The 26,112-nt window shown below is 52.8% G+C and overlaps 1 protein-coding gene across 4 annotated transcripts in view; it reads right to left on the reverse strand.

Annotated features, from left to right (window-relative positions):
• CHST15 (carbohydrate sulfotransferase 15) overlaps positions 1 to 19,508 on the reverse strand; it is a 78,686-nt gene extending 59,178 nt beyond the window's left edge. For 2 of the 4 annotated variants that reach the window (XR_003520130.2, XM_027595388.2), the window contains exon 1: positions 18,308 to 18,484. The gene's annotated coding sequence lies outside the window, so the exon portion shown is untranslated. Of the gene's footprint in view, positions 1 to 6,248; positions 6,271 to 18,307; positions 18,485 to 19,413 lie in introns of those variants that run through there. The other 2 variants (XM_027595399.2, XM_027595407.2) reach the window with 2 other exon arrangements.
• Positions 19,509 to 26,112: the final 6,604 nt, after the last annotated feature.

Genomic DNA, 26,112 nt, shown 5'->3' on the forward strand with positions numbered 1-26,112 from the left:
GGTCCGAGGTGCGGGCTTTAAAAGGGCGGGCTCACATGTTCTTTCGGCCTCTTTCCATAGAAGACTTCCTGGGGCAGAGGCTGCACGGTCAACAGCAGGCCCGAGACTTCCTGCCGCACTGCCAGGGGAAGGAACTCACCATTGGGTCCTGAGTCTCCCACTTCATGGCTAAGGGGGCCACTACCCCCAGGGAGGGAAGACACTCAGTCCTCACCTTGGCCTTGGACATTTTCCTCTCTGCAAGTTACTTCCAGAGAATTTCTCAAATCTCCCAAAGGAGCAAGAAGACAAAGAGGTCCCAGGAGCCCTAATTGTCCCCAGAGGAAGCCCAGCTTCCCTCTAGACAGAAGGCAGGGGGCACTAGGCAGGGTGAGCCACCCCGCCCACAGGGGCGCGATGCTGGAGTGGCAGCTCTCCCCAGGAGCCCAGTCTCCAGGAACAAGGACTCCATGTTCTCTGAACCTTACGGAGAGAACCGCAAGGCCCCAGCACTTCACTTGGGTTTGTGTAGCCCCCACCCTCACGCCCACCAGGACCACCTTGTCGCTTAACCAGTAGCTGCAGACTCTGCCCCTCCGGAGGCCTGCTGGCGCCTTCCCTCCCTCTGCCCTGGGCCCAGAACTTCCTTCTGCCCACTCTCCTCCAGCTTCATCCATCGTGGCCTGGAAGTCTCTGACACCCTCTGTACCCTGGGCTAGAGGACCCAACGCTTGTTGCGACAACAAGCACGTTCATGCACCACTCCTGCCCCTAAGGTCTCCCCTGTGACACACTCATCACCACTGCAGTTAAATGACCATTTGACTAAGTGTTTTATGTCTAGTCCGTCCACTGGACTCTGAGCTCCGAGTCTGCAGGGCCCAGACACAACTTAGCCACCACTGATTCCCTAGCAGCCAGCATTTTACTTCCTTGCCTGTGGCCTTCTGTGGGTTAGGGCTCACCGAGTGGGAACACCCAAGGCATCCCCAACATCTGGCTGGCCATAAATGTTACTTCTCTCCCTCCCTAACATCTCCTGCCGCACAGCCATACGGCACGTCCTAGAACCAAATCTCAGCCCAGGCCCTCCCAGCTGGTTGATCCCAGGCAAGTTACTGAACCTCTCTGTGCTTGACCTGCCCCTCTACAAAACAAATCTCATGTCATCTACCTCTCAGGGCCAAAGGGGAGATTAACTGGGTTATGGGAAGTACTGACCATGATGTCTCCAACAGGACAGAGTAATTTTCTTGTATCTTTATAGTTTCCTTCCATTTGAGACCACTGCCCAAGAATGCTGGCTCACAGGCCCAAGAGGAACCCAGTCTCTGGTTCATTCATCCATTAACAGATTCCACTAAGCGTGGCTGTACTAAGTGTGGTGCGGGGCACAGGGGGCAGGCCAGACGAGCAAGGTCCCCACCCCTTTGGAGGTTATGGGGTTTGCAGAAGGGAAAGACTATTTTGGCACATTCATCTTTTCATCTCTCTCTCTCTCTCTCTCATTTTTCGCTGGTGCATTGAGATTTTCTTCCCCCATGGTTTTAACCCAGAAGTACTATTTAGGTGATCTCCGACTCCCACACCAGGTAATAAAAATATTGTGGGCTTTTCTCTGATTATTTTTCTTTTCAAAATAAAAACAATGACTGTGGATGTCTTCCCAGGGAAAATAAAGAAAACCAGCTTTTGCTCGCAAAGGATGGTGCTGTTCTGGGCGCCTGGGTGGCTCAGTTGCTTAAGCGGCTGCCTTCAGCTCAGGCCATGATCCTGGAGTCCCGGGATTGAGTCCCATGTCGGGCTCCCTGCTCAGTGGGGAGTCTGCTTCTGCCTCTGACCCTCTCCCCTCTCATGCTCTCTCTCACTCTCTCTTTCTCAAATAAATAAATAAAATCTTTAAAAAAAAAAAAAAAAAGGACGGTGCTGTTGTTATTGACTGAAGAAGTTACGCACGGGCCGAGTGCTCCCTTGAAAGTGAGGAGCTGATTCTAGAACAGCAGGTGCAACAGAGGGTCTAGAGCCGAACAGGGCAGCTGCAGTTCCAGAAGAGGGGGGGGGGATCCCTGGCTTGCTACCTCTCCCCAGCCAGGACGCAGAAGAGACAGCTCCTTCTTCCTTCCTCGAGCTCACAGCCCCGTGCAGACCCTTCACCTTGTAACGATGAAGGAGAGCTCAGCTCCGGCTGCTTTGAGCTCATGCCTCCAATGACCTCTGTACAGATCAAGGACAAAAGGAGAAAACCCCAGCACACAGCAACTCCCGAGGGACGAGGCTCTGAAAAGCTGACCTGGGCAGCTATCCCTACATATTCTGAGCCCAGCACCAACCCCCACACTCCCTCCTGGTACAAAATCACTTTAATCCTCAGCCCAGAGCCCCAGTTCCAATTTAAAACCCATGAAGGCCAGCTTCTCCTTTGCTGGAGCCTCCTCTCTCTTTGGCAGCCAGCCCCGGATGCTAGTTTCTGCTTCTCCACCAGCTCCTAAGAGAAAAAGGGACCCACTGAGCGTGTGCAAGTCCTGGCTGGCTGTGCTGGGAGAGAACAAAGACTTCACACAAAGGAGAGCTGGCCCTTCCAAGCCCTGGGGCCACTTGCCACAGAGAAGGATGCTCCGGGCGCCCCGGAGTTCCTTAGCTGAGGTGCACTGGGCCGCCCTCCTCCTTCGCACACGGGGGAGTGACCAGAGTGCCCTGCGGTGGGGTAGCCCTGAAAGCCTGGACACTCTCCAGGGGCCTTCCACGCAACCCAGAGGGCAGAGCCCAAGCAGTGGATGCCAGAGATGAAAAGCCAAGAGAAAGCAGCCGCCCCTCTAGGGACTGAGACACAGGGCCACAAACAAATACACATTATCCATTAAGGTGCGCTGGATAATCACCATTTGTCAGCCTTTTATACCGTGCAGTGAAAAGTTACCAGGATTTTAGCTTTAGACACACACATACACACACACAATCTAGAAGGGTTTTACATTCAGGTTGTCTCTTCTGTAACCCGAGCTTCTGACAGTGAGTTTCCTTAAAGGATTTTGGCCCCTTGTGCCTGTCCATTCTGAAGAGCACAGCACTAGATGTTTCCAGATTCTGGACACTCAGAACCCAAGAAAGCCACAGGAGATCCCACCAGCAGACCAGGACAATCGCTCCACGAACCAGCTCAGCTCAGCAAGGCTCTCCTGAGCGTGCACAGGGGTCAGGCACCCCACTAGACCCTGCAGAGCCCACGGAGGTGATACAGCTGCAGCCCTGCCCTCCGGCCACTCACAATCGACCATTCATACAAGTGGCTCTAAGTCGGTCTAGGATGAGCATCCTACACCAGGCTCAGCAGGGCCCTGCACTGGGTTTAATGCTCTGCTGTTCCCGTTTTGAAATTCTCAGGAATCTTTTAGGATGAGGCTCACAATTTCATATTGCACTGAGCCACTGGGCCCTGTAAATTATATGGCCGCGTGCAGAGCTACCTTACGAGTTATGTAATCAGGATTCAAAGGGAAGAGAAATCATGCCCGAAGAGCTTCTCTTCTTCCTGGGACACAAAACCACAAAAGAGCAAATACCTAGAAATGGCATTACACCTTGGGTGTAAGCTCATCGTGGGTCTGAGTAAGGACCTTTCCCAGAGCGCTTCGGAATCAGCATCTGGCATTCTATACCAGCAATGAGGTTAGCACAAGGCGCCTCCAGGAGCCCATTTATCATAACTCTGATCTATAGCACCGTCTCCTCTAATAGAGTTCTGCCTGACAATTTAAACAATACGGGCCCTTTAATTTATCACACTAATGCGATTACACACCCATCCCAGAGTCCAGCCACCGTGCCCTCAAGTGGAGGTCCCTTCTGTGAAATCTACGGCAGAAGCTTACACTCTTCTGGCCCCTTTAAATGGGAAAATCTTTACCTTAGTTGAGCGATGGGCTCCTTCCACAACCTGCAAAGAAAATGAAGCCCTTCGACAAGGGCCCCGCTCTGTCAGTTTTTACAACAAGGGTCCCCAGGACTGCAAGGTTTAAATACCATTTACAAACAAGCTTCATTTTAACCTTCCTTTGTGGGGAATGCAAAATCAATGAAGTATCTGCTGATAATGTCCCCGTACCTCATTTTGGTGGCATCTCACAATTAATGCTGCCCATGAGGCTGACAGTGAGCAGCCTCGCACATGCCTTCTGGTTATTTCGAGCATCACTCTGACCCACAGCTGAGCGTGGGAGGTTCAGACACACATGCCGCACGGGGAGTTTGCATTTTTAAGAAATCAGCTTGTAGATGGTTTAATTAAAATACACTAGAGCATAATTCATTTGGAACTGAGGCTCCCATCAAACTAAAGTAGGCAGCAGGAATCTTCCCAACCTTAAAAGTACCTACTGGTTTTTCACCAGTACAACCAACTGTACTCAGAAACTGAAGGAACATGGAAGGGAGGGAGGGAGGAATTGAAGGGACATGATAGATCTTCTCAGCCAAACCCCTCATGCTACAGTTGAGGAAAGAGGTTCAGAGAGATCAAGTAAGCAGCCCAAGACACAGAGCACTCAGTGAGAACTGGGACCAGAAGTGTCAAGGCCTGAACAAGGAAGGCAGCCCTACAAGGTAAGAGCAGGCAACCTCTGAAGTCAGACCGCCTGGCTTCAAGTCCCACTCTACTTTTCACCAGCTGCCAGAAGGTGGGCAGGGTGAACCTCTCTGGCCTCAGTTTTCCCATCTGTAAGTGGGGGTGTTAAGCGTGTCTATGTCAAAGATTGCTGAGAATAAAGATAAAGGCTAGCACAAGCACCCAACGACTGGTTACCATTATCTGAACTCAAGCTTCCTGATTCCCTGGTTCTGGGCTCTATCACACACTGTTCTGTAGGGCCCCTTATCTCTAAGATCTGGGGACCAAGGCTGCCTACATGCACGCACCAAGGGTGATGCTCCCACAGAGCACTGTACGGGGGTACAGAGGACGTGAAATGCACACATCACGGGGCTTCTGGTATCGTTTGACCAATGGCAACTAATTTTAATTGGTGGCCAACTGGAAGAGATCCAAAGACGGTCTAAAAGATAAATGACAACACTGAAGTTTATGAAATTCTAAAGTGCTGTGGATCCCTAGATTTAATAAAATTAAGTGGCAGCAGAATATGGTCTGTAGCTCAGTGACAGTATTTTACCAATGTCAATCTCCTGGTTTTGATAATGTTCTGTGGTTACACAAGATGGTATCATTGCAGGAAGCTGGGTGAAGAGTACGCAGGAACTCGGTACTATTTTTTGCAACTTCTTGTGAGTCTAAAATTATTTCAAAATAAAAAGCTACAATAAAATTATGAGGCAGCATCTAGGAACGCCAAAAGATTAGGGGGATTCTCGGCAAGTTTTCAACATGTCAATACAGTCACAGTTTCCAGGCGGGATAGCCCCACGCGGACTTGGGAAGAGACACTGAGTGAACATCTGGAATGATTCTAAATCAAGCTATTCAGGAAAAAAAAAAAATTGTTTCTGTTATTTTTCCATTTACTAAAACTCAGGGAAATTTAGGTTTTGTCAGAGTTTAAAACTAATCACAAACAATATAAAATGGAGTTGTACAAAATGTTGTAGATGTACAACATTTATAGGAAAACTTTGCAATGTTACACCCTTAAGGATGTCCAGGGAAGACCAGAGAGAGATTTAAAGTCTACAAAAATAACTGATAGAAATAGTCTGTCGAGGCCTTCCTATGTGTCCGGTTGGCCAGTGGGTCCTTGGGCATGGTTCCCACAAAAGAAAGGCTGTCATTAACCTATCACTAGCATGGACTGACTATAGGCTGCATGGAGTGCTCCCGGTGTGCACAAGGCCCAGAGTATCCTGAAAGAGAAGAAGTGGAAGATCCAGGGGACCAGAGCACCAAATAGGCCATTCCCATGGAGCTCAGGGGTACCTGGGCGATGGCAGAACCTGGGCTGGGGAGGGAGACAATTGCAAGAAAGGGACCAGGAATGGCAGGGCCCTCAAGGAACAAGGTTGCAGCAGATGATGGCAAGGGACCTCAGGAGGGTAGCATGGGGAAGGAGGCAGAGCCTCCATCTGAGAGCGTTCAAGAGGAAGTCAAGTCCCGAGGGAGGGCCCAGGCCTTGGTCAAGGTCAGGCAGAAAAGCAACACTCAAGGAAGGGGCCGCACCAGCAAAGGAATTTGCTCTGCCCCACCGCCCCGCCAAAGGGTCCCCTCTCTCACAAGAGGGCTGCTTGGAGCTCTCCCAAATTCAAGTCATCAGCCGCGCGCTCACCTTGGGGATCTCGTGGTACTGTTTCCATCTTGTGCGGATGCGTGTGGTTTCGGCTGCCCGCCCTAAGACTTTGCCCGCAAGCATGTGCTTACATAAAAATAACCTCCGCTCACGAGCCAAACCCTAAGTGAGAGGACGAGGAGGATGGGGTTTCTCTCCGTTTCCCACTAGGCCTTGTTTCTGAAACTCTGCAGCGGCTGGGGCCAGCCGGCATCGGACAAGTGTGCTTCACCCCGAGATGTACAGCGAGGGAGAAGGCCAGGCCGAAGATGATAATTTGGAGGAAGACAGAAGAATGGGTGCTAGAAACCAGGTCCTCCGACCAGCTCTCCGGTCCCAACAACTGGTCCCCTCTTGGGGTCTTGGCCCTCGCTGCTCCCTCTGCCTGGGACACTCTTCTGGCGCTTCAGGTGGCCGTGCCTTCTTATTCAAGGATCAGCCTAGATGTCCCCTCCTTGGAAAGGCCTTCCCTGATCACCCAGTCAGCCACTGCCCGTCGAGGGCACTTACTACTATCTGTTCTCTGATACTTGTGAACCTGTCCGCTGTCTGCCTTTCCCCCGGAGAATACACGCTCCGTGAGCACAGGGACCTGGTCTGTCCAGCTACTGCTGCATTCCCAGCTCCTAGGACAGTGTCAGGCACAAACCAATTCCTCAGTCAGGCGAGTGACTCTTAAGGGAAGGTACAGAGCCTGAGTCAGAAGCGCTGGGGAAGTAGAAGGGTCAGGCTCCCAAATATTCTTCATTAGTGGCGCTGAACAATCAGGGGCAAGTTGCTTCACCTCCGCGGGTCACGGCTTCCCCAGCTGTAAAAGGGCCGTGAGCAGAATGGGAAAATGAACCAGGAAATCTGTAAGACCTTTGCCACCCCCACACGGTGGGTCAAGGTTTTCAATTATCCAATGTACTCTTGCTTTTCTTCCCTTCACCCATGTGTCTGTCCATCTGTCCATCCATCCATCCATCCAACCATCTTTCCTATAGGCTAGGCCCTGGGAAGGTAACCTTGAGTAAGACATACTTCCTGTCTTAGAGGGATAAATAACCTTTAGCAGCACGTGGAAAGGAAGCAACTCCTGCACTGACCAGCTAAGAGCCACAGGAGACCCTGGGGTCTCTGACCGGGCCCCTGTAGAGATGGTCGTGGGGCAGTTCACAGGGAAGGAAGACGGATCTACAATCCACAGAAGCAGCAGAGTGATGGAAAATGTACGGTGGTCACATCCAGGGAATCTGGTTAAGAAACCCAAAGAGAGTCACCGTCCAAGTCCCAACACAGACTGAGGACAAAAAAGGCTCATTCCTGAGGATCACTGTCGGGATTATCTGTCCCCCTCTTTGCCATGGAAAAACTCGAAATTCTCATTAGAAGAATGATTATAATCACTGTTAAGTTCCATCAATTGTTCTCAGCTGAAAAGCTTAACACGGCGCCCACACATGCATGCACACGCACGCACACGCACAGATGCCCAGGGCCCACCCCAGAAGGCCTGAGGAAGGACCGGAGCGTGTGTATTTCTTTTGAAAAGCTCCATGGGGGTTCTGATGCAGCACCTTGCTTTAGAGCCCATGAGCTTCCTGCAAAGTTCACTCCTCGCTACAGTGTAGAGGTGCATGGCAATGTCAGTGACAACAACATGGAATGTATCCATGAGACTCTTGACAGATGGACTTTCCGAAGCATCCAGAACATTCCAGCCCTAACACACTTCTATCTACGGCATCAGAACTTAAATAGCACCTGGACTCAAGTGTGTGAAAACCTGGTCTGGCGACACCGCTAGACTCCAGGATGATCCCCCAGCCACACACCCCCCGGGAGGTGCCCCCACCGGCCCACACAACTCAGTCAATGCTCTGGCCCACCGTAATGCTTTAAAAACAACTTCATAATGTACCCTGAAGTCACAGCCACAGCCCCTTGTTTATGGGCTCAGCCAGATCAGATAAAATTTCATTCTCTGAATTGGTTCCTAATTTAATTATTCCCCGGATAAGCGTTGGCCTCCTCTTGCCGCAGGGAAGAAGAACGAGAAGGCGCTGGCGCCACAAGTTGTAGTCCTGGTTCGGCAGCTGGGGGCGGATGAGCCACTCTCCGGCCCCTGTCGGGGGCGGGGGGGGGGGGGCCGCGGCGGGATACAACAGTGGGCTTGGGCAAGGTGGTCACCAATGGTCTGCCCCAAGCCACGCAAAAGGACGCCCCGGGATTTTACCAAGAGCTTAGGAAGAACATTCAGGGCAAGTGGATGGGCTCTGAAAACCAGGATTCAATCCTGACCCCATGTGGTCTCTTGGGGCCTCAGTTTCCCCGTCTACAAAATTGGGCTATTCCCTGAAGGCCCTTCCAAGCTCTACAATTCAGACAATTCAGAGGGGGAACAGAAACCCATCTGAGAATGAAGCCTTCATGAGGGCCAGGGAAAAAAGTAAAAAAGTAAAAATGTAAATGAATCTTATTATTAAGAGCAAGTAAAAAAAAAAAAAAAGAGCAAGTAAATATATCTCATAAACTGTAACCATAGAAATGTGGACACGTGTCCACATAAAAACTTGTACATGAATGTTTATAGCAGCATTATTCATAAGACACCAAAGATGGAGGCAATGTCTATAAATACGTCCATAAAAGTGGTCTATCCATACAACGGACTCCGATTCGAATGTCCAAAGCACTGTATTACTGATGCATATGCTACAACATGGGTAATCCTGAAGACATGATGCTGAGTGCAAGAGCCAGTCACAAAAAACACACGTTAAGCGATTCCAGTCATACAAAAGTCCAGAACAGAGAAACTGATAGGGGCAGAAAGTAGATTCCTCGGTAGCGCATGAGCACAGAGGGGGGCTGAGAGCTAATGGGTACAGGCTTTCCATCTGAGATGATGAAATGTTCTAAAACTGAATGTGGTGCTGCTTTTTGCACATATCTGTAAATATACTCAAAACTATTGAATTATATACTTTAAACGGGTGGATTTAATTTAAACGTGTGGTGTGTGAACTATATCTCAATAAAGCTGTTTAAAAAAAGATTAGATTGAATGGACCAAAAAAGAGTCTGTTGCATAATTCTTAAAAATAAATCAGATGAGAACTTTGAAAGATAAATACACACACACACACACACACACACACACACATCCACTCGCACGCACACACACCCCTTCCCTAAAGAGTTCTGCAGCCTCACGGCTGGTCCAAAAGGTACAGAGCTGATTTTCAGTGAGCAAATCTCCTTCTTCCATAAATCAAAAACACTGCTGACTCAAATGTGCGCAGGCCTGCATTTTTTTCTACCAATTTATTTCAGTTTTAACAGCCGAAAGCAAATTTCCTTTCTACCACCCAAATGGCAACCGAGATTTCACCTAGCTTTTAATACATCATTTTTATTCTCCGAGCCAAATTTTGTCCAATGTAAAGGATCTGTGGATTTGCCACAGGAGACCTGTGGGCAGGTGGGGGTTTTTTTGTTTTTGTTTTTTTGCTTTTTTGCCTGGAAGGTGCTTCTGAGGAGGTCACATCGAGTACCCACTCTTCTCCGTATATCCCTCCGCATCTCATTTCTCACAGAGACTGCTGGAGTGGGTACAAATAGCTTTTTAAAGTTAGGATGACACAAATGTCAGGCTGCTCCCACTCTCATTAATTGGAGCATCTCTTCCTCCTCTAATTTATTCTGACTGATAACTTGCTTAGGCAAGTTCAGCATGTCCTAAAAGCAACTATTTCCTCTGACTTTTGGAACAGTGCACTTGGATTCCTGGCCCACTACGGGGCCGCACAGGGCCACCCAGGGACCGACCGTACGATCTTCATTAAGAGCTGCGACAGAGAAGCAGGGAGGGTCACATCACTGTGGGTCAGGTTCAAGATGACCACAGAAAAGGCAACCGTGAGTTTCCCACAGTTCAAGAACACCCAGACACACGGGAAGTGGTCCTTCCTAAGGGCTCACCATTTCTAAGCCTGGACAATAAGGAATGTTCACGGATGGGTCAAAGTAAGAACCAACAGGATAGCCCATTGGGGCAGTGTGGGAGCCTGAACCCCGGCTCTGCATGCCTCTCCCCCTCAGACTACCTCCCTCCCTCACTTCCTCTCCCACTGTGGGGCTCAGCATCCAGGGAGCCCAAGAAAGGAAAAGTTCCCAACCCCAGGGATGCCTGACATTCCTATAGTCAGGACACTAGGCCCTTTGCAAGGTGGAGATGGGGAAGGCAAGATAGAGGATCCCTGCTACCTCAACCAAGTCCGGGGCTCAGGTAACAGGTGCAGCGTCCGAGGAGGAGGGGGCCCCACCCAAGGGAAAGACCCTGGACGTCTGACAAGCAGGCACAAATGGGCCCTGGTACCAGGCAACCAGGGGCCAGGAATGCCCATGCCCCCTTCTCCTCTGTCCTCCACCCCGGGATGATGGAGAGGTTGCCAGGTGGGGGCCACACCTAGATTTGGGGCTGGCCCACCACCCACGTTGACTGTCTCCGACAGGCCAGCTAATCTCCACGTCTCCCTTTGTTGAGACTCTGGGAGATGGGGTTTCCATCCAGGGCTGCCACAGAGGGTTTTGAGAACAACTCCCCCCACGCTCACACACACACACACACACACACACACACACACACACACACACACGGAACAGAGGTCCTGGCCCAGCCCAACGGCAGCCCTCACCCTCTCACTCGGGAGAAGAGCAGAGAGACCAGCTATGTGGTAATATTCCGCCTCCAGAAGTATCTGACAAAGCAGGGCTGTTCTTCACAGTAAAAGGAGAAAGCCAAACTGTCCCCAAGAATCTAGTCGAGGATGACATCCGACAGAGGCCCTCAGAGTTTAACCATGAACCAGAAATGAGAACTCCTGGTTCCCTCCACCAGACCACAACACGGACACCAAGCGCCCATTCTTCTCCACATTGTCCTAAAGCAACTGTGGTTCTGAAACCCAGCGTCCGGTTACGGGACCCACAGATGAGCCAGCTGCAGCCAACCCCCCGCCTGGATGTCCAGGAACCTGAGGACAGAGACGCCAGACGATCTCATGGGACCTGGGCCAACACTTGGCCATCCTCAGGGTGGCTGCAATGGAACAGACCGCGTGATCAGAAATGGGAGTTGGGAAGCAGAAGCACTGGGTCCAGATTCCCCAGGGCAGCCCTGCTCTCTTATAATCCTGGAGATCCCTTACGTGCACAAGCAGATATGGTTCTCTGTGTATACATTTGGAAAACTCTTTATATAAACAGGTTCACAAATCAGAGGAATTAATCCTCTGTAGACCAATAGTCTGATTTGGGGCTTGGAAATTATGGTCCCAATAAATACACGCCAGGATATACTTTATATTTTTAATGCAAATATTTACATTCCAAACAAAGGCGCATGGAACTTAAAGACAGGCTATTTATACCAGCTATAAGAAACACTAACAGCCCCCACATTTCTTCCCTGAGTAGATGGCTCCTGTTTATATTTCTGAAACACCAACCAAATTTCCATAACATTTCTCCCCAAGACTCTCAAGACACACACAAAAAAACCTGTTTAATGGCCCAAAAACCTAATGCCAGGAAATCCAAGTTTATTACGTTAGGCTCTTGACTCCTTCAAAAATTTAGTGGCAAGCGTTAACTCCTGTACCGGGCTAACAGATTGAGGGGATTCTTTTATGTCGTCTGGGTGCACACCCAGGGGCCCACGTAAAGTTCCTAACAGTCCAGGAAAAACGGGCTTTTGGAAGAATCACTTTTAACTGATGCATGAGTTCAATAAATGGCAGTCTCTCCCAACTCTGTGTGGACCTAGCTAGGAGCAGGCCTCCCAGACGCCCTCCTCAACCTTGAGAGGCTCCCCAGGCTAGGGCAGCCAGACCGCACCCAGGAAACTAGTGGGATGGGTTCAAGGCTGAGCTCAGCCGAGTAGAGTGCGGAAGCTCAGAGGAGGAAGTTAACATTTGGATGGGGGACGAAGGGACACACAGGGGAGACGAGGTAGACATGGGATGCGTTACTGGCAAAGGTTTCCTGAAGGTGACGGGGGCCGTGGGGTCCCGGGGGGGGGGCGGGGGGCCGAGAGGAGGCAGACAAGGGTCTCCTGGCCAGGCTCTTGGTCAGCCTGCCCCTCCACTCCATGTGAACTGCCTTCCAGCAAGGAGGTAGCCTTGGAGCCCACCGCTAATCACTACCTCACTGTTGCCATCACTCCCACGTGCTGCAGAAAACAACACAGAGCTGACAGGCCTTGCTGCCTAACCTCAATGCCCCCCCGTCCTCACGGGGCCCCATGTGTCAACCCCCATCAAGGGCCAGGCCCTGGGCTCAGCACTTACTATTCACCGGCAGCAAGGGGCTCTTCCTGCCCACTCCTGATCTTTCCTTCCACGTGGAGTGCACTCTGCCTGTGTGTCTACACCTGGCGGTGTCCACACTGTCCCAGAAGGTGTGGAAGGAGGACCTGGACGTGAGGAGCCCAGTCGCGCCTCTTCACACCCAGAGGAGGCCTTCTGCCCTGCTAGCTGCCCGCGGAGGAGGAAAGCGGCACCCTTCCCACTCTGCCTGTGACCGGGGGGCGCGGGGCGCCGTTGGCCCGACTGCCCAGTGCAGGACTATGACGCCCCCTTGCCCGCCAGTCCAGCCACCTCCCCCAACGTCTGCTTCAGTCACGGACAAACGCCCCACATCTTTAACTCCACCCATCTTCCTCCTCCCCTTTCTCTCTCCAGAGGTTTCAGAACTCCTGCACCGTGCCACCAACTTGGGGATTCTTTTATGCCAGGAAGCGGAGCTCAACTTGGGGAGACCCCTTGAGCCCGAAGTTGTACGACTTCTAATACTCAAAACACAATACGAGGTAGAAATTATTAACCCCCGTTTACCGAGGGGCAAACTGAGGCACAAGGCGGTTAAGCCACTTGCCCGGGGCACGGTAATGGAACAAAGAAACAGAGGAGGGACTCCAGCCCTGGTCAGTCTGGTGCCACGGCAACCCCACCACCTGTGCTGTCCCTCCAAAGGTCTCCAAGGGATTCAACACCCAGGCTAAAAGCACGTCTGCCTGGAGGCCCCAAACTCCTGGCTCACTGCAAATATGAAGGTGCCGGCTGAACGTGGCACGAGGGGCAGAGAGAGCTACCCAGCCCCTTTTGGCAAGGGAAGGACACAATAATCCACCTTCCCAGACCTGCCAGAGTCTGGAATGCTTGGAACCTTCCAAGCTCGTAGCGAAGGTGCCACAGGCCCAGGCCCTTGGGACAGGTCCCTACAAGGGCATGGCAGACAGGACAGAACTTCCGCTGAGACCCAGGGCTGCCCTGGGAGGGGCCAAACCACCACCCCTCAGGGCCCTGCCTCCCGCACCCAGACCAACACTGACATTTTTGCCCCGGGGAGCAAATGGATCGGTAGGAGCATATTCCATTTCAAGAGAAAATGTGAAGCAACCAGGTTCCAGCACACTGCAGGAAAAAATAACTGTGCCCGGTCTGCATCTAATTATTTGCCCATGTTGGGGTATTTTCCAGGCACCTGGGTGACTAGGCTGCCTGCTTCAATATTTTCATCACAAACACAATTCTGGAAAGCGTCCAAGTTTCCATTATAATGACACCCTCTGCTTCTGAGGATCTGCCAACCTCACTTTCTTCGGAGACCCGAAAGGCCTGGACCAGGACAGGTTCTAGAAATGTAATATAGGTGTCAAGGAGAGAGAGCCTGCCCCAGCAAGGGGGCCCCTGCAAGCCTGCTCAGGACTCCTTTAAGCTTAGAGTGGGGCTCAAGATGTAACATTCAAAAGCAAGCTACCCCAGCACGTTTCCGGCGAGACCTGCCCGATCTGCCCCCTGCTTAATTGTGACAAGTGGAAACACAGCTGAACTGATCCAAAGCCTGCCCACAGAGTGAGGTGGAAGGGTCAGAAAGCGGCTGTTTATCTCTCCTCGCACACATGAAGAAACAGCCCCGGGAGGTGAAGCAACCCGTCAAAGAAAACCCACATAGGATCTGGGTGTCCTGGGGCTCCTGGCCTTATGAGGTGTCAGAGAAGCCCTCTGAGGTCGAATTTGCTAGAGATCATGCCCCGCCCCCCAGAAACAGACCCATCTCCCATCTTCATCCAAAGCTGTCCATGCAATTTCAGGGAGTCCAGACACATCCTCTGTCCCTGGTTATGAGCTCTAGAGCTCAAGAATACCCCAAGAGCCAATGTTTCTTGAGTGCCTGCTGGGTGCCAGGCACTGCTCCAAGCACCTGGCAGGTGTCAACGCACGTACAGGATAGCAGGCGTCAGGCCAGGGCATGGAGTCCCCCCGGACCACTCCGAGCGCAGAGCCGCTAACCGGGTCCTGCCACGCTCTCTGGGTGCTGCGTGCTGCCTCTCAGCCCCACGCACCTGGCACACGGCCCAATCCTGGGGGGTGTGCTGCGCATCGCGGCCACGGATGGAAGGGACGCCGCTCGAGGCTCCGCGCATCCCCTCTGAAACCGGCCAAGACCGAGAACCTGCTGTCCGTGGCCACCTCCCCCTGACTTAACCACTTGCTGACTCACACCCGCCTTTCCCTTCTGGGGAAGCCACCGTTTTCTTCCCCACCCCCTCTCCTTTCTCTCCTTCCTCCGCTGTCCTTTCTTCTGTACATCTGGACGGCTGAAAACTTGGTCTGTGTGATCTCAAACAGCCTCCCCGCCCTCTAATTGAGACAAAGGGGGATACCTGCCTGACCTGCCCGGCACAGGGCCAGGTGGGAACCAGTAGGGACCCAACAAATGACCGCTGTCGTGACCAAATGTCTCCCTCCCCAATCCCCATAGGTTAAAAAAAAAAAAAAAAAAAAATCCGTATTGGGCCAAATCAACACAAAACCTTTACTCTTCTTCCCAGCTCTCTGGATGGGATACACTAACTAGGTAACTGCCCCCTTTATGCTTTGTTTCGTGCTGTGAAAACACAGGTCGTCTTCTCCCCGGGCGTCTCAGGAAGGAAATCAGACCTTAGCACTTGAGAACAATAAAGAAATACATTGTGTGTGTCAAAACATTCCGTCTCTCAAATACCTGGTCGGCTAAGTAACACAATCTCCCGATTCGCAGGACAGGAACAAAATCACCCATGGAAGGAAGTGAGTATCACTCCGAGCCTCCCAGCGCACAGAGCGGAAGGGAAGACAAGTTGCATTATTCTCAACAATGACTGAAAGCATCACTTCTAAATGACACGCTGCTAAAGAGGTGCCCGCCGGTTGGCTGCTCACGTAAATGACACTCCCGCGCCAACTACTACTTTTAAACATAGTTTCTGCTTTTAGAATTTAAGAAAATTCCTATCTCTGACACATGGTTGCAAATGGCATCTTTGCAATCCTGGACCTATGAAGGTCCCGGCAAGGGGCTGGGGTCCAAACAAGTGGACAGGAAAGGGGAGAGCTGCCCGCCACCGGGAGTGCGCGACCTGAACCGACTTTCCACTTTCCAGCTGTGTGACCTTGGGCAAGTCAGCCAACTGCTCTGAGCCTCAATGTCCACATCTATAAAAGGAGACTCCTCCCCAACAACCCAACCCCTCCAGCACTATTCTTGCCATACTGTCCTTCCCAGCTCGAGGTTTATTTGAAAAGCTGGTACAGGCATTTCTCTCTGCTCCCCTCCTTCGAGGGCTGGGACTAGGCCTGTCTTACCACTGTACCATCCCCAGATGCTCCACCATGGGATCTATTTGGTCAATGAAAAGTTTGAGCACAGAGTCTCTTTCCACGCGATGGGAATTCATCAAGTAGCTACCCAATGAGCGCACGACCCACGAGCATGTGAAGGAGCCTGGTACGTGGCCACAGGCACGTGGGCACCCACCAATTCTTAGTCCCTGAGCCCCTGGGGGTGTGATCCACATGTCCTATCATGTGCCCCATCTCCCTGACCGTGGGACACTCCTCCCATTAAACAGACACAGGGCCAGATGTCAAGCCTCAAGCCTCCTGGCGCTGCACCCACCCCAATCTTTTACTCCACTTCTAGAATTTGAGCCCACACTTGAATATCCACGCTTGAGAATTCTCTTGAAAATTAACAAGACCTGCCTGCAAGTCTGTTTTTCTCCAACTGGCTGAGGCTGAGTCAAAGTTGCCCCTTATAGGTGGGGCATGGGTTCACCTATTCAGGGTAGCTCCAGCATCTCCCTCCCCTCTCTCTCTCCCTAGGCTTGCGAGGGCGATTTCCGACTGGGCCTTAGATGGCCTTGGACAACCACAGGCTAATCACAACCCAGTACTAATCTAAAGCTTCTGACAGTGCAGGTGCAAAGGGCCTGAGGTTCCCGTGGCCCAACTGGTTTATCTGGACTTTCTTTCATGCTCTTCTCCAAACGCCAGATAAGCACAATCCACTTCCCAACCTCCCCTGCAAATGTTGCCCCTTCCAGATGCAGAGATTAATCTTCTCTCTTTCTGGCATTGGAAAACCAAATGCCTCTCCTCTCCTGGCCAGGGCCAGCAGCGACAAGAGGAGAGAAAGGTACAGAAGGCAGTCCACAGAGACGCCACGGTGACAGTGCTGGGGTCCGCGGCCAAGGCCGCAGTTCAGGCGTCACAAGCTCTAGTCATCAAAGAAAAGCAAGGCCTAGGTGTAACCCACTCTGGACAGACCTGACGCCCTCCCACACCCTCCCCCCCCCCCCATATCCTGGGTGAATTAATGCTGCTTGCCTCAGCCACAAGCTAGCTCACTGCAGTCATGCAATGATCCGAAGAGAAAAGACAGACATTGTTGAATTTCCTTCCCAGAGCCCTAGAGACGGTTCTCCTGGGGAGCTAGACCTTGAAGGGATGTCTAGACCCGCAGCTCCACTTCTGGATCGAATTGTACACTGAGAGGGAGACCATGGCAAGCGGCCTCACCTTGCTGGCTCCCCATCCAGGAAGAAGCAAGAAGAACAGTTTCCTGCCAATCTTCCAGGAGTACTGTAGAGAAAAACTTATCTGATAAAAACTACCTAATTAAAAGATATTTTTATTCACATGCTATTTTAAGCAAAATCGTGTATGACTTGTACACATTTAGGTACCAATTAAAACATCCTGATTCAACATGCAGTTTGTAAAATTAATAAGTACCCTGTTCTGTAAGGGAGGATTCCTGATTTCTGCAAGGGGTGGGCAGGAAAGCTCGGAGGGAGAGCCGTGTGGGAAGGTCCTAGAGGAACTTCCGGCAAATCTCCAGACCTCAGTTTCCTCCTGGGCCCCGCAGGGGGTGCAGATGCCCTCCAGGTGGCTTTCTGCTCCGTCGCTGGGTGGCTGCCCTCCCAGCAACCGCGGCTGATAAAGAGGGGCTGGGGGCCCTACAAAGGAGCCTAGAACCAGAGCCCCCTGCTCAATTTCACTGAACGGTGTGCCAAATCCCTTCACGGGGCGTCCTGGGGCTTCCTGAGAATACAACTTCATTCCCCAAACTCCGTGCCATTAACTCACCCAGCGTAGGCGGGGAACGGGAAAATGCCCCCCCCCCTCCCCCGGCGCCCTGGAGCTAGCCTCAGCCCCAGCCTTGCCGCCTGCTTCTCGAACCTCCCTACGCGAGGCGCAGACGCCCAGCCGCCAGCAGCCGGCAACCGAGCCCCAGCCTTCAGTGTCTCCGCCGGCCTCTCCAGCCGCTAGGGCCGAGCCAGGGCGCGGGGCGGGCAGGCAACGTGGGCACCAGGGCCGCGACGGGGCGGCCAGGCAGCCGCACCCAGGACCCAGGCGCCTCCGAATCCTAAACACACACGCACACACGCGCGCGCACGCCGGCCAATCCGTTCGCCCGGAGGAGTCGGAAGGCGCTTTCACAGCTCTTCATTCATTCCCCAAAGGCGAGGTTCCCTTCACCCGGGCGCCTCCATCCCGCCAGCCCCGGGGGCTCCAAGAGGGCCAACTGCGCCACGCGTCCTCTCCACCCGCACACACACCCCGACACCCTCGCGCTCCAGCACGATCGCCAGCGTCGCCCCCGTACGGGGGCCGCTGCCTCCCCGGCTCCCCACAGCTTCGCCGCCCCGCAGCCCCTGCTCCCCGCCGTCGCCGCGCCGTTCAGACCTGCCGCGCTCCGCTCGCCGCGCCCAGCCAGCCGGGGACGCCACCGCCGAGGAGCGCCGGCAACTCCCGAGTCCCGCCGCCTCCCGAGCCACGGCCGGCAGCCGGGAGGGAGCAGGGGGCGGAGGGCCGAGAGGAAGGAGGAGGGGGCGGGGAGCAAAAGTTCAGGCCGCTCCGGGCCCGGCCGCGCCCCCGTCTCCTCCCACGCCCGCCCCCGCGGTGTCCTCTCCCGGAACCGGGTCCCACAGGCGTCGGTGCCTGGCCCCCCCCCGCCCCCCGCCTCCTCCACCCAAAGCGGCCGCGGGACCGGAGCGGGAGGTCGGGAGGTGGCTCCCAGCCGGAGTCGGAGAGAGAGAGAGAGAGAGAGACGCATGCCCGATTACCTGCCCGGGGCTGCGCCTAGAAACTTCCCCGAAGTGCGCGGGGGAGCAAAGCATCTGGCTGGGGGAATTCCCGCCCCCCCCCGAAACCCCCAAGGCGCGCTCACACGGTGAAAGCACCGGTGTGTCTGTCCGTCCGTCCTCCGCCTGCAGCTTTCAGAGCGGGGCGGCGCGGGGGCGCCCCGATTCCGACTCCTGGGGCCGTTCTTCTGGGCAGCCCGCCCGTGCGTACCCCGCGGCGTGCGCCCCCCGCCGGCCTCCGGCTGTCCGCAGCGCCACCACCCCTTCTCCTGGTCCCCTGTCCCCGAGCTCCCGCTGCATTCTCTCGAGCCAGGGAGGGAACGTGCGAGCCCCGGCGCCGCCGGCGGGCAGCCCTTCCCGCGGGGTCCCCGGCGCGTGGGGCGCCCGGAGGTGGCCGGGACCGGTGGCGAGGGGCCGCTCCCGCTGGTGTCCGCGGGGGCCTCGGGGAGGCTGGGCCGAGGGACGCGGAGCTCAAACCTGCCTCGGCTCGGCGCGCTCGCAAGTTCATTGTCTGCCTGGGCCGCCGCCGCCGCCGCCGCCGCCGCCACAGCGCCGGGAGCGGCGCGGGGAGTGAGGGGGCGCGCAGCCTCCGCCGGCCCGGACTCCCTACGCCCAGCCCCGCCGCTGCCCGCGCTGCCGGGCCGGAACGCGGAGGGGCGCCGCCGCTCCTCGCCGCCCCCACCCCCGCGCCTGGCACCCAACTTGTACCTGAGAAGCCCGAGTCCAACCCCGGAGCCTCTGCGGCTCCGGCTCCGCGGGAGCGCGCCCAGCCCCGCGCCTCAAGCCCCGCATCCAGGACGCGTCAACCTGACTCCCCGAGCGCAGGAAGGAAAAGTTTGGGAGTGACGTGCAGATGGCGAATGAAACCTCCGAAGAGAACCCAACCCCCCCGCCCCCCCCCCCGCCCCATGTCGCGCTGACACACATCAGCTCGAGTCTGGAATGTGAGATCAAGGCGTGTGCGCCGCTTGGTGGGTTTGGTCCCCGCCCCCTCCCCTTCCAAGTAAACAAGGTTTGTGTGATGCGGTGATTCTAAATAGAAAGCAAACCGAAACCCCTAAAGTCTGCCAGTGACGCTCTGCCGGAGACATTTTTAACGAACTTGGCGGTCTGCAGCCAGCCCATACATTGATATGCAAGGCCACGGCGCTGGTGGGTTCTGCGATCTCTGTTTTGTTTTTGCAGCCAGCGAAGGCTCTGCCCGGCTCTTTGGCCCAGCCAGTTTGCTTCTGCCGGGAGGGGAAGGCTCCGCGGGACCCGGGGCCCTGCCGCAGTGGCCCGGAGGCACCCGCTCCAGAAAACCACCTGGGCTGTCCGAGGCCAGGGAGATGGCACCAGTGGTCGACTCCCTGCCTCTTGACCAAAGATGCCATCAGTTAAAGAAAAGACACTGGATTTTGGAGGACTCAGCTCAAGGGGCGCTTGGAGCACCAAGCCCAGCCTCTCAGGAAACGGGTCCAAGGGACAGAAAAAAAAATCTTTGTCTTCAACCCCACAGCCTTTTGCCTGCTCATGTCCCCCATGGCCACGGTCCAGCATCCTCGTGCTCAGAGCAGCCAGAAGTGAAGCTGAGAATGTTTCCTAAGTGCTGCAGGGTGGTGGCCCTCGGCAGAGGGGGGCTTCCTTTCTCCTCTTTCCTCTGGTTCTGAAAATCTGATCTGTATTGCCCGAGGCTTCATCACACCCCCCAGAAACTACAGCCTGCCCTGAGGTCATAAACTTGTGCTCAGCGTCCATGGCAGCTAATGCAGAGGTCACAATCAGAAGATTATAACTGCAGATGAGAAGCTGGACGAGAGGGGGGTTCTTCAAAACTATGTCTTGTTTTCCTGCAAATAAATGCCCCTTACATAAAATCTACGAAGAAAGATTGATGCAGGAGACCAGCCTCAGAATCTCAGACGGCATTGCTCTCTCCATATAGACTCCACTTGGTGACTTGTGTTCATTATTATTTTTTTAAACAAAACCCTTTTTCTGAAAATACAATGAGCTGCTTTTTGCAGGGTTCACAATTCCCAATAGATGATGATGCCATTTTTCAAGGTCTTATACACGTTGTGGCTTTGTGGCTTATTTATGAGCTCCCAAGAAAAGCCTGCCTTTCAGTGAAGTTTATATACTCAAGTAATTGCATCAGGGGACACAGTGCAGGGTGCTATTAAAGAGGGTTAGTTGTACAGGGAGGCCCTGGGCCAGGCAGCTGTCAGACCAGAGTGTGCAATGGGCTTAAACAAACACAGGGAAGGTTCTATGGAAACACGGAGGAGGAAATCCCCTCCTGTAAGGCTGTGTGGAACATTATTCCTCGCCACACATACCTCGATCTTTCCTCTCCTCCCTCCAAGTAAACACATGACCCCGTTATGGAGATGGCGCTGGGCCCACCCGGATCACTTTCAAATTCAGGTGTCAGAAATCACGGCTGACACGGAGCAAATTGTTTTTAAGTAAAATCTCGGTACCACTTTGATACTAATTCCACCAGGGACTTTCCAAAGGTATTTATGCACGTGCCTGAGATTAACTGGAGGGCAATTTTCGCCCTTAACGTTCATTTCACAAAATTACCCAAGAATTGCACTTCACCTGTTATTCTGGAGGGTTGAGAGAACACCCAAATGCCAGATGTGTGTGAATGAGCAGATGGATAGACCGTTGGATGTGTGAGAGAGGTTGGGGCCCACATGACACCGGCAGCTAATGGGTGGATAAATGAAGATCATTTAAGAAAACAAATATCCCCTCCTCCATGTGCACACCCCTCCATAATCCTGGAGTTAAATTGCCCTGGTTCAAACCATACCTCCTCTGACACCCAACTAGCGGAGTGCCCGTCACTTTCCGCGCCTCAGTTGGGACTGATGATAGCACCTGCTAGTGGTCAGTCGAATTACTGATCCCATGGGGGTATCAGACTTCTACACCCTTGTCACAGCCTCAAAGAGCATGCAGTATTTTTCCCCATTCCTTGATTTCGGACTCGGCCATATGCCTTGCTTTAGACGATGAGATTTTAGGGAAGGTTACTGAATGAGAAGATTGAAACATGTTGCGGGGCTGAGCTTGCTCTCTTGTGCTCTGGTGGCTCATAATGAGAAGGTATCACAAGAAGCTGCAGCCTCTTGCCTCACGGCTCCAGAATGAACACACAGGGAGCAGACCTGAACTCACCCACCTACAGCCGGTCACCGCACCGGCTCAGCCAACCTACACACACATGAGCAAGGGCGGGAAATGCTCGTTGTAAGCCACCGAATGCCAGAGGTTGTTACGTAGCTGACTGATACATTCCCTCGGTGGGCTTGTGTGAAGATTCATGACCAAATGTTTGTAAAACACGAAGCACAATTCTCGGGACACCGTAAGAGCTCAGAAATATTTGCTGTGATTAGCTATCAACATTATTGAAAGCTAATTTCGTGCGTAACAATCGCATAATAACTTTTTTAACTGATAAATTCAATCGGTGAACAAGTATTGCTCGAATAAAGATTCTATATACAAGACAGTGCAAGGGCATCGGGAACTGGAAGGCCAGGGACCTGCCATGGTGACCAAGTCACATTCGTTCACTCCCTCATCCATTCAGGAGCCATCCCGTGAACACCTGCTCTTTGCCACACACTGGAGTGAATGCTGGAGCCGCTAAGTTGGCTAAGTCTCCATCCCCTCCCCGGGGATGGGGACCTATGGAGCCCCACCGTGTGATAAGCACTCTGCTAAGCACATTCCCATGCTATATCATTTGACCCTCACAACAGCCTCGTGAGCCAAGTGGGAGCCAACATTACTTATCCTCTTTTCTCAGGCAAGGAGACAGAGGCTCAGAAACCAAACAACATAGGAAAAGAACCAAAATCTCCTCCTCTACCATTCGTGTGAGCTAACGCCGATGAATTCAAGTTAATGGAAGGCACGCCTGATGGGAAAGTGAAGTGAGAACCAAGTAGAGGGGTGAATGCAGCTCGGGCCGGTCTCCATGCCAGGGATGTGCTAAGCCCTTGGGAAATAGCGAGGCTCAGAAGACCCAGCTCCTGCTCCTGACACCAGCTGTCTGTGGGACCTGGAGCCCTTCTCTGGCCTTCAGTGTCTCCAACTGGAGGGAGAAGGACCTTGAAAACTACGGCCTGGCATTTTCCAGAGCTATGAATTCAAAAGGAATTGCTGTGGGAAGTCCCTTGCCCTGGGGACTAAGGGGTGAGAATCACAGTTCTGGGAACTGGCCCAGGGATTTGAAAGTGGGGACAGCGGGCTACTCGGAGGAAGGGAGACAAGGCCAGGCCTTGAGCACTGCTCATGATAGGCCCCAGCTCAACAACAGAAACCTTGCCATTGATCATTCCACCTTTAGAGCACTGAAGACGGGAGCACGTGGGGTCTTCCAAGTGCGTCCTCCTAGAATGCAAAAGCCCCTGAAAGAGAAACCATCTTAGATGCCTGAGGCCCTAGTTATCAGCTAATGCCTCCTTTTTCAATTAGCACTTCAGCAGAGCCGGGGATGAAGTTTCAATTCACTTTCACCTTGTTCCCACATTTGAGGTGGTTTCCAAGGGGACTGCAGGGCTGGAGGGCTGCTGGGAGTCGCTTGTGTGGGGAGGGGCTGCACCTGGGTGTGAGGGGCCCGTGGGGACCAGTGCACAGATTCTCAAATGTGTTTCAGGGGCTCTGCCACCAGCAACGACCTGCCTCCAGCCCTGTGACTTTGACAAATTTAGCCTGCTCGGTAACCTGAAGTGCATTTCAATTTCATAAATTTAGAAATGCTCTGGTTAGATCCCTTCTGCAGTAATGCATCCATTAAGTGCACTTTATGCCAATTTTGGTATGCTAATCCATCACAAATCGACGTGAAATTTAGGTTCTTGTGAAAATTTCCTACACCCGATCCGAAACCTCTACCGGATTTAGGGTAATAACAAATTGCGGTTCCTTAAAGCTGCAGACTTAGGTCTGCATCGAAACTTGCCTAAAGAGAGGAACAGGACCAGTTTGAAACAAACATCAGAACATGTGTATGCATCTGAGAGCTGCCCACTTCCCCCCTCCCCCCCCCTCCGGGGCGTGGGACATCTTCCTTACTCCTAAAATGCTGCCACAGCCCGTAGGCATTACAGCTCTATCTCAGAGTTCCCACCTGAGAAGTCTGCTCTGGAGGGCTGTAAGTCCTGGGAGGGCAGGAACAAGGTCCTGTGAAGTGTCAGCATTCCCAGCCCGCAGCTCAGAGCCTGGCCTGCAGACACGCCCAGCAAATATCTGGTGAATGACCCAGCTGGAATCTCCTGGCTTGGTTAGTGCCTTGTCCCCCAGGTTTAACTTCCCATGATTTTCCCTATTTCCTAGAATCAGATGTCTTCCCCACCAATGAAGGCTGGAGATCCTAAAAGAACAGGCAGAAACCTCTGGAGGGAAATCAGTTGAGGACCTCAGGTGATTTGGGCGACAACAGCACCATGGGAAGAACCTCTTCATTCTGCAGTATCTGAGGCCAGGAGTGAATGTAGGGCCAGTAATTGGCAATACAAAGAACGTGCGCGTGATGAGAGAGATATAATGTCATTGCCATCACCGCCTGAGACTCTGTTGCTACCAATTGTTGAAGGGCAGTGCCTATTAACTAGATGTTTTTAGCTGCATAATAGACGTTTTGCCAATAAGGTGAAAGTTTATAGCCCGTAGCATTTTCACTTGCTTCTGTCATAAGATCTACAATCCACCCAACAGCAAAAATGAGCTGTTGACTTGGTGAATGTAGAGCAGCATCGCCTGCCCTAGATGTGAAATACCTGAGCCTTCTACATAAATTTCATTTTCCTGGCTGAGCATTTAATGCAGTCAAATGTTACAAAGCAGTGCTGGGGAGGATAATGGGAATGACACCCACACGCAGAGGCTCTGAGCGGCTGTTCTTGATTTGCACTCCCTCCCTGCCCAGCTTCACTCCTGGGTCCAACCCAGACCCGCTTCACGATGTGCAACAGCCATTTCTGTGAATGTCCCCACCACACCTCCCCAGGTGCCTGACATAGAAGCCCCAGTATCATCCTTAGCTCTTTTACTTCCAGTTAGCCACCATCCCCTTCCCGAGCCTGGCTCACCTTAGAGGCCTGAGAGGTTTTAAAAAAATTCAGATTCCTGGGGCGCCTGGGTGGCTCAGTCGGTTAAGGGTCCGACTAGTGATTTCGGCTCAGGTCATGATCTCATGGATCGCGGGATCAAGCTGTGCATCAGGCTCCGTGCTCAGTAGGGAGCCTGCTTGCTATGCGCTCCCTCTGCCCCTCCCCCCACTCATGGGCACGCACTCTTTTTCTCTGTCCCTCTCAAATAAATAAATAAATAAATCTTTTTAAAATTCAGATTCCTGGGCTTCAATACCAGAGACTCCATTTCCGTAGGTCTAGGGTGGGACCCAGGAAGCTGAACCTCTGGCGTGGTGCCTAGGCATCTGTATAGTTAACAAGCTCCCCCACCCCCTGCCCCTTGAAGTTTCAGAACTGCTAGTTTGGACCCATTTCATCTCTCCCTTGGGACCGCTGCAGTGGCCCCTTGCTACTTTCCCTGCCTCCTCTCCTTGACCTTCAGTAACTGGTTCTTTCTACATATGCAGCCAGGATATTTCCGACACACAAATCTGATCAGGCCAGCCCCATAATTAAATATCTGTGATGCCTCCATGGCACCTGCAAAGAGGTTCATGTCCACATTGCCAGACCGGGTCCAAGGCCATGCCACTGTAGTCCTGCCTCTTCTCTGGGCCCACCTCCCTCCCTGGCTCTTGCACATTCGTGCTCCATAACACTGCTTCCGAAAGTGGCTTCCCATGGACAACAGACATGGGGGCTCTGTGACGCCGGCATCACAGAACATCGGTGATCATTTCTAGGGACTATCTGCTCTTCGGTGGAAACTAGAGAAAAGGCGGCTCCTTAGAAGTTGCTTTGATGACGTTAAAACCCAGTGTGTCTCGTCAGTAAATGGTGTTGGGAAAACTGCTGAGCCACATGCAAAAGAATGAAACTAGACCACTACCTTACACCCTACCCAAAAATGAACTCAAAATGGATTACAGACTTGAGTAGAAGACCTGAAACCATAAAATTCCCAGAAGAAAATAAAGATGGTAAGCTCCTTAACACTGGTCTTGGTGATGACATTTTGGATCTGACTCCAAAAGCAGGAAATAAGCAAGTGGGACTGCGTCCAACTAAAAAGAATCATCAACAAAATAAATGGCAACCTACTGAATGAAAGAAAATATTTGCAAATCATATATCCAATAAGGGATTCGTAGTTGAAATATATGAAGAACTCATACAACTCAAGAGCAAAAAAAAAAGCCAATATGATTAAAAATGGGCAGAAGTTCTGAATACACATATTTTTTCAAAGAAGACATACAGATGCCAA

The sequence above is a fragment of the Zalophus californianus genome, chromosome 15 (genome assembly GCF_009762305.2).
Source record: "Zalophus californianus isolate mZalCal1 chromosome 15, mZalCal1.pri.v2, whole genome shotgun sequence".
Classification (NCBI taxonomy): domain Eukaryota; kingdom Metazoa; phylum Chordata; class Mammalia; order Carnivora; family Otariidae; genus Zalophus; species Zalophus californianus.